Source organism: Jaculus jaculus, chromosome 2 (assembly GCF_020740685.1).
Source record: "Jaculus jaculus isolate mJacJac1 chromosome 2, mJacJac1.mat.Y.cur, whole genome shotgun sequence".
Taxonomy (NCBI): domain Eukaryota; kingdom Metazoa; phylum Chordata; class Mammalia; order Rodentia; family Dipodidae; genus Jaculus; species Jaculus jaculus.
Window position 1 is genome coordinate 138624011 of NC_059103.1, and position 8544 is coordinate 138632554.

At 40.2% G+C, this 8544-nt stretch overlaps 1 pseudogene; it reads left to right on the top strand.

Annotated features, from left to right (window-relative positions):
- The first annotated feature begins 7521 nt into the window (after positions 1-7521).
- Positions 7522-8317, top strand: LOC101595213 (annotated as a pseudogene).
- Positions 8318-8544: the final 227 nt, after the last annotated feature.

Sequence of the window (8544 nt, forward strand, 5' to 3'; positions counted from 1 at the left end):
TCTTTAACACATGTGCAATAGACTTATCTGGGCTAGGATTCAGGACTGATTCCATTCTTAGCATGGAGCTAGAAGGAACTCCAAATGGGCCAGTCACTGGTAAGGGAGTGTTGGAGACATGTAAAAATGGCATATAAATGGTCCTACCTACGGCTGTATACACAGCCACTTGAACACTTTCTAGTCAAGGATGGTCATAATACTGAAAACAGATCTCTGTCACTTTTGGCAAGAATTGCCAAAACTTTTAATAATCTAGCTCTCTTTGAATGTGAACAGGATAAAGAGAAACATGAGTACATTTGTGGCTATGACTACCCTGAGAACCAAAGCCACTGGGAGCCTGTGTTTAAATAAAAATTACTAACCAGTATATGTGTTTCAGGGACAGCTAGTTTGCCTCTGGTGGAAAATGCATCCAGAGCTATAACACTACCTGTTCTTCTTGGATCCCATTGTGAATAGAGTCAGATGGCAGCTATGTCCTAAAGGAGATGAACACATGGAAATGTTACCTGTCTTCAAGATGTAAGTCAGCACCCAAAAGGGTATGCATTGGGGTATTTTCCACAGAGTAATTTTTCATAACTTAATCTTCCAGTGTAAAATAAATCCAACAAATATCTTCAATGAATTCAAGAAAAGAGAAGAGGAACATGGAAAAACCTTAGATCACAACTGACCTTTTAAACCCAATAAAAGATGAATGTGCTAAATAAAGGCTAAATGATGATGATACAAATAGCAACCAAATGTTACTCTTGAGAGGACAATGGCCCCATGACATTAATAATATATATAGCAGACTGGGAACATAGGTCAGGTTTTCTTTGTGGCAAGTGATTTTCTCTTGGCTAACTTCATGAAAGATGAACTTGTAATTATTTCTCAATGGCAGCTTTTCTGCCTGAATTATTTAGTCTGATGACCTTTTCAGGCTTTTCTCAGTGTACCAATTCTTAAAGTAAGAGGAAGGGGAAATATGACCATAAAGTTCCAATACTTGATGTCAGAATAAGGTTAATTTTCCCCATTTAAGTGTATCTCTGTAGCATGTCATGTTCAATTCAAGTTATAGTTGTATGAAGCATTTTTGTTCAAACAATAATGAAAGTATATAGAGTATATTGTGTTTTATTTATCTAAGTAGTGCTCAAAGGTTGAAGGTCAAGGACAATTCCTAAGAAGTAGTAGCCAGGGACACAGCTCAGTCAGTGAAGTGCTTGACTTGCAAGTATGAGGATCTGAGATTGATCCCCAGAACCAAAATAAAAAAGCCACTTGTAGAGGTGTGTGTTCATAATCCCAGTACCGGGGAGATGGACACCTGTTACTGGGCAGTCAGTCTAGCCTAATTGGTGAGTTTCAGGCCAATAAAACACCATCTCTCAAAGAAAGGTGGATGGCACCTGAGGAACCACACCTACAGTGGTCCTCATATCTCCACATGCATGTATACACTTGGGTACCATCACATTCATGAACTTGTGTTTGCATGTGTGTGGCTGCACACACACACACACACACACACACACACACACACACACAGGAAGAAATTTTATTATTTTCCTAGTCCTCTCTTCATGCTAGGTAATCAACACTTTTTCTCCCCTGCCTTTAAGTCAAACTACAGTTTTAGTGAAGTAAAATGAAGATTTGGATCAAGAAAGGTCCTTGGCCACCAAATAAAATGGATATTTGCCCTCATGAAATGTTTCAAATTTACCCAAGAAAAAATAAGATAGCAAATCAACCATAAACATGGTAACAATATTATTTTCCCATTGATAATAAAAAATACTTAAGGTAAAGAACCTATAAGGGGAAAAGGTTTATTTAGCTCAGCTTCAGAAACTCAGGGTCCCAAATTAGGAATCCCCACAGATGTAGCTTCTGTTGAGTTTCTCTTTGCATATTTCATGATGGATGGCATCACAGTGAGAATGTGCCAGAGAAATCATATGGGAGGGAGATCACATGGAAAGACAAACAAACAAACAAACAACAAAAAAAAAAAAACAGAGTGGAAAGGGATTACTTGTGTCTAGCTTACTCTAGTGGGAACTAACCAGTCTCATAATCACTACCTCAATATCTTCAGAAGGCAATATCCCAATCTAACAGTCTCTTAATTCTTCCTGCCCCTTAAAAGTTAGATGTTAACTTAACATGGCCACACAGAACCAAGTTTTCAAGTAGAAATGCTAGGAGGACAAATCTCTTCCAAACAATAGCAGAAACCAATGTTCTCAACTGGTTTAAAATATTTCTATGGTCTGGAGAGATTGCTTAGCAGTAGAGGTGCTTGCCTACAAAACCAAAAGACCCAGGTTCAATTCCCCAGGTCATACTAAGCCAGATGTAAAAGATGGTGCATGCATGTGGATTTTATTTGCAGTGGCTAAAGGCCCTAGCATGCCCATTCTCTCTCCCTACCCCTCTCTCTTCTTTGAAATTAATTAATTAATTAATTGAATTTCTATGAAGCTGGGCATGATTGCACACACCTTTAACTCCAGAACTCAGTAGACGAATGTAGGGGGATCTTTGTGAGTTCAAAGCCACCCTTATCTTACATGGCAAATTCCAGGTCAGCCTGGACTACAGTGAAACCTTACTTCCAGAAACAAAAATAAACAAGCAAATGAAAAGCAAAAACAAAACAACAAAGTATTCCTATGGAAATGTTTGGACAGAAATCTTGCTTTATGTTTAATTTATATATTCCCCCTATTATTAATAATTTTATTTTATTCTTAAAAATTCATTTTATTGACAACTTCCATAATTATAGACAATAAACCATGGTAATTCCCTTCCCCCCACTTTCCTCTCCACAACTCCATTCTCCATCATATCCCCTTCCCCATCAATCAGTGTCTCTTTTATTTTGATGTCATCATCTTTTCCTCCTATTATTATGCCCTTGTGTAGGTAGTGTCAGGCACTACGAGGTCATGGATATCCAGGCCATTTTATGTTTGGAGGAGCACATTGTAAGGAGTCCTACCATTCCTTTGGCTCTTACATTCTTTCTGCCACCTCTTTTGCAATGGACCCTGAGCCTTGGAAGATGTGATAGAGATGTTTCAGTGCTGAGCTCTCCTATGTCACTTCTCAGCACTATGTTGCCTTCTGAGTCATCCCAAGGTCACCACCATCTGGAAAAAGAAGCTCCTCTACCCAAAAGGGTATGAACATTATAAGAAGTGCTTACTGGGCAGTTTGGTGAGCACAGTATGTACATCTAGCTAGACACCAGCAGACGTTAAACCCTTAGGGCTCCCCTGTCATAAGTTTTCAGTATCAGGCATGTATTCCCTCCTGTGGAGTGGGCACCCAGTCTAATTAGAGAGTGGATGGTTTTCCCCATAACAAACATTATTAATCATTTTAATATAATCCTTTCAGATGTAATTAAAACTGTTCTACTTTGGAAATCAGCAAAAATCAATAAACAAAAAGAATGCCATATTTCCATCATAGGGTTTGCATCTTTCAGTTGTTACTTGCTTTTTAGTAATATGGATAGAAACTAAAATGAGGAACTCAGCAAATATGGAATATTATGCTGTATATTATCGGATATGTGGAATATTAAGCATTACTCAGCCTCTATTTTTAAAACTTTATATACCTTTGGAACTTTATAATAAAATTCAGTTTAATTTCTATCAGCTAGCTCTGAGCCATGTTAACAGTTTCATTGTCCACTGAATGTAGTAGACAGACAACACAAAGTCAAATGTAGTTGATTTTCATAAACGATTTTAATACCAGAAAGAAAAATTTACAGTCTCCTTTTCCCTCTGTCTCTTACACTGCCATTTATCTTGAATTCTTCAGAGACCCCAGGCCATCTGTTTTTCAAGTCCTAAAGCTAAGGTATGCATTGGGGTTGATGTGTCTTTTGAAGATTAACAATTGATTTCTAAACTGTAGATTTTGGGTTTGTTTTGCTCTAGATCTTGCTCTAGCCCAGACTGACCTGAAAGTCATCATGTAGGCTCAGTCCGCCCTGGAACTCACAGTGATGCGCCTACCTCTCTGCCTTCTGAGCACCTATTTAAACTGTAGTTTTCATTCAAAAATTATTTTATCTAAAAATACCTTTCCCAATTAAACCATTAAATACTTTTACCAATTTAAATCCTTCAGTAATGCATCAGGAGCTTTAAAATGACTTATTACTACAGAAAAATACCATTTAAGTCCAGTAAAAGACCATCTCCATTTAACCTATTTTCTGAAGAGATGGACCTAGCTATGATAAAACATATTTCCTCCTCTGGACTTAAAAATGACTATGCAAATGACTAAATGTGAATATGAATATGAATATGAATATGAAGAGAGTGGGTTTCTCATTTATGATGTGTGAATCTCTGCTTTCACTTACTTATCTTTACCTCCCGCTGTGGTGGTTCAAATGTAAATGTCCCCCACAGTGGTTAAGCTTCCTACTTGGCTGGTGGAGTTCTTCAGAGGTGGAGCCTTGCTGGAGGAGGGTGTTGCTGAGGGGCAGACCTTGGGGTTGAGCTACTTCACTCAGATAATTTCCTTCCCACTCTGTTTGGAGATGTGATGCCCCAGCTGCCTGCTCTGCTCTGCTTTCTCTACTATGATAAAACATCCTCAAAAGTGTAATCCTGAAATGAACCCTGCCCTCCCATAAGCTGCTTCAGTTTGAGTATTTTGTTCCATCCATGAGAAGGTGACCACTGCATCCTTCATCCAGAAATTGGGCACCCAATGGGTTTGAGGAGGGAAACCTATAATGTAGATTTATTGGGACCATAAAGTCCTTGTGGATCCAGGTTTGTTTAACACTCAGAGCAGCAGCACAGTGACCCTTCTAGGATATCAACTCTACCTCAGATGGTACTTGCTACTCTCTAGTTGCAACATAATCCTGTTTCTTTTTTTTTTTTTCCTTTTGTTTCATTTATAAAAATAGCACAGTTCAGTATGAATTTTATAAATGAAAATAGGGTAGGAAAGCTAAGCCTGAAATTAAAAATGTAAATAATAGAATATTACCAGCTATGTATTTTATTACACACTACATTTGACCATGACTGAGACCATCAGGAAGCATCCTGCTAGTATAACAAAAGACCTATGGTAATAAGCTTACCAAAAGAAAAGGTTCATTTTGGTTCATAGGTCTAGAGATTTCAGTCTATCTCAGGCTGGACCCATTGTTTCTAAGAAGTCCTCTGGTGAGGCAGCCAGTTTGCAATGGTGGGGCATGTGTGGTAGAGCAAACTGCTTACTTCATGGCCGGGAAACAAAAGAAAGCTGAAGAGGTCAGAGTCTCCCAGTCTTGTTTGAGACATGCACCTAGGGCACAAAAGACCTGGCACTAAGCCCCACCTCCGAAAGTTCTTACTGCCTCCCAGCAGTGCCACCGGGGCACCAAGTCTTTAACAACTGGGCTTTTGAGAACAGTTAACATCTAAAGTATAGCAATAAGGTGACTGTATTGTATATTAGCATAGTTAGTGATGGACATATTCCAACATATAGCCCATATTTTACAATGTTTAAAATCTCTTATGCCAAGAACATTGGGATATAATAAGAAGTGTCTGATAAAGTGGACAAAAACTGTGGAGGGATGGATGTACAATTGATCAATGAAGATTGTAGAACAGCTAGAAGTTTCTGAATTTATAATATCACAAGATTTGCTTTTCTGTGGTGACAGGGACTTGATGCAACCGTGTGGATTCAAGAGCTTGGAACGGGCACTATGGAAGCTAGAAATGCAGATTGGCTTTGGCAGGTATTTCAAAACTTTTCCACAACTCTCCCATTAGCCTTTCTGAGCATGAGGAATGTGGGAGTGAGCAAAGTCAGTCAGAAACCAGCAAGTTCACTCTATTAGTAGACTGAAAAACACCTTGATTTCTCTCTCTCTTATAAACTAACTGCATAGCATGTAGGAATACTTCTCTGTATTAAAATTAGGCACTAAAGAATTAGGGTATTACTCCATTGCAATTGGATGGCATTTGGAGTATGCAAACAAAATAAGTTTGATTAGGACAAAAGATGAGATTGTCAGAAGAACTCATCTGGCAGTAAGGTATAGGCTTGCTTTTAGGTCAACCTTGATTAGTTAGAAAAATAATTCAAGGGAGGAATGAAAGCTTGACTTAGAGAAGTCAATATAGAAGGGGAAGAGTAGGAGAAACTAAGTATTTTTCCCTTGGAAGCAGGGTGGCTATAAGGGATTTCTGATTAGCCTTCAGCTCCTTCAACTTTATTGCTTTTCGTATTCTTAGGGCTCTGATCCCACAGCTGCACAATTTCTAATTGACTTCAGAGTAGCAGTTCCAATACTTTAACACACCACATGAGGCCTTTGCTGATTTCTGATGCTGTGAGCAAAATGGGATCTTAGTTTCATTTTCTCATCATTTCCATCTTTTCCCTACCTCTCTCTGGGGCTTTCCCTCCTGAGGGATAGAGTCATTTCCATTCCATTTCTGTAGAGTTTTGCCTCCATTTAAACCTCCAAAGATCTGTCTCCTTATCAGCTTCATCCCTCCCCTTTCTCATCCATATAGTCTACTACTGCACTCAGAAAGGATTCTGACTTTATTTGCAATAGTTCAGCAGATGTCATTGGATTTAGATTTGGAGTGTCAAATTAAATCAAAGACAAGCATCTCCTGCTTCATAGGGAAGTGGACTCCACATTGCTGGTCCTCAAGGGTAATAATGCAGGGAGCTGGCTTTCCCCCTAACAATAGGAGACTTGAGAAAGCCACCCACAACTGTCTTGGCATTGGAAGGCAAATAGAGCCTTGGTAGAAGGGATTGCTATGACAATATGTATTCTTGGTGCTGAACCACAGCAGGTTTTCACTTCCATTATCTTTATTTCCAAAGAGAAAGAAAATATGCTTGTGTCTCGGGACAATACTGCAGGTCCAGTGCAACTAGTTGCAAAGGACAATTCTGGCCCTCTTAGATAAGCACAATTAGGAAGGGTAACATTAAGGTCAGAGGGGGTCGGGCTGGAGAGATGGCTTAGCAGTTAAGGCATTTGCCTGCAAAGCCAAAAGACCTAGGATTGATTCTCCAGGACCCACGTAAGCCAGATGTACAAGGGGAAGATGCGTCTGGAGTTGCTTTGCAGTGGCTAGAGACCCTGGTGTGCCCATTCTTGATCTGTCTCACTAAACTGAAGCTCACTGATTCTGGTAGACTCACTAGTCAGTGAAGGTTAGGTATTCCCAGGCTTCTTCTCCCCTATCCTGGTATTATAGGTACATACTATCATGCCCAAGCATCTTATGAGGTGCTAGGGTCCTCAACAGGTCCTCATGCTTACACAGCAATTTGATGGGAGTGTGGTACATTCCCCAAGCATGTACATTCATGACTCATTTCTGTGTAGTTTGTAGTCTCAAGTTTCACTATGGAAACATAGAGGGCTTATGTTGATGCTTAGCTCCTCCTAAAAGATAACGACCTGTGTTACTTCTGTCTCTTCTAATTTGTAGTCAGATGTGAGAGTGCATCTGCATTCACATTAGTCAGGCTACTATCCAGATAGGCAATGCATGCTGGGAGCTGTACTGCCTGGAACATGACGTCCAGCCTAATGGCCAGGTGCTAACTGACAAGACTATTGGGGGAGGAGATGACTTGTTCAACACCTTCTTCAGTGAGATGAGTTCTGCCAGACATGTGCCCGGGGCAGAGTTTGTAGATCTGGAACCCAAAGTCACTCATGAAATTCACACTGGGATGTACCACCAGCTCTTGTACCCTGAGCAGTTCATCATGGGCAAGGAAGATGCTGCCGATAAGGATGCCTGTGGGCATTGCACCATTGGCAAGGAGATCACTGGCCCCATCTCAGACTGAATTCATAAATTTTCTGACCAGTGCTCAGGTGTTCAGAGCTTCTTTGTTTCCTGAATCTCTGATAGAACTGGCTCTGGGCTCACCTCGCTGGTATCTCTGTTGATTATGGCAAGAAGTCCAACCAGGAGTTCTTCATTTACCCAGGCCCTAGGTTTCCACTGGCATGATTGATCCTGATAACTCCATCCTCTGCTTACAGCACCCCAGAGCACGTGGATTGTGCCTTCATTGTAGACCTCTATCATGGAAACCTTGGTATTGAATGCCCAACCTACACTAACTTAGCTGCCTTATTAGCCGGATCTTGTTTTCCATGGCTATTTTCCTCAGATGTGATAAAGCCATGAATGTTGACCAGACAGAATTCAAGACCAATCTGGTGCCCATCCATGCCCCTCTGGTCCCATATGTCCCTGTTATCTCTTCTTTTTAAAAAAATATTTTTATTTATTCATTTGACAGAGAAAAAGAGAGACAATGAATGGGCATGCCAGGGCCTCAGCCACTGCAACAGCCACTGCAAATGAACTCCAGACACATGCATCCTCTTGTGCATCCATCTGGCTAACGTTGGTCCTAGGTAATTGAACCTGGGTCTTTTGGCTTTGCAGGCAAATGCCTTAACTGTCAAGCCATCCATCCATCCCTTTTTTTCCTTTC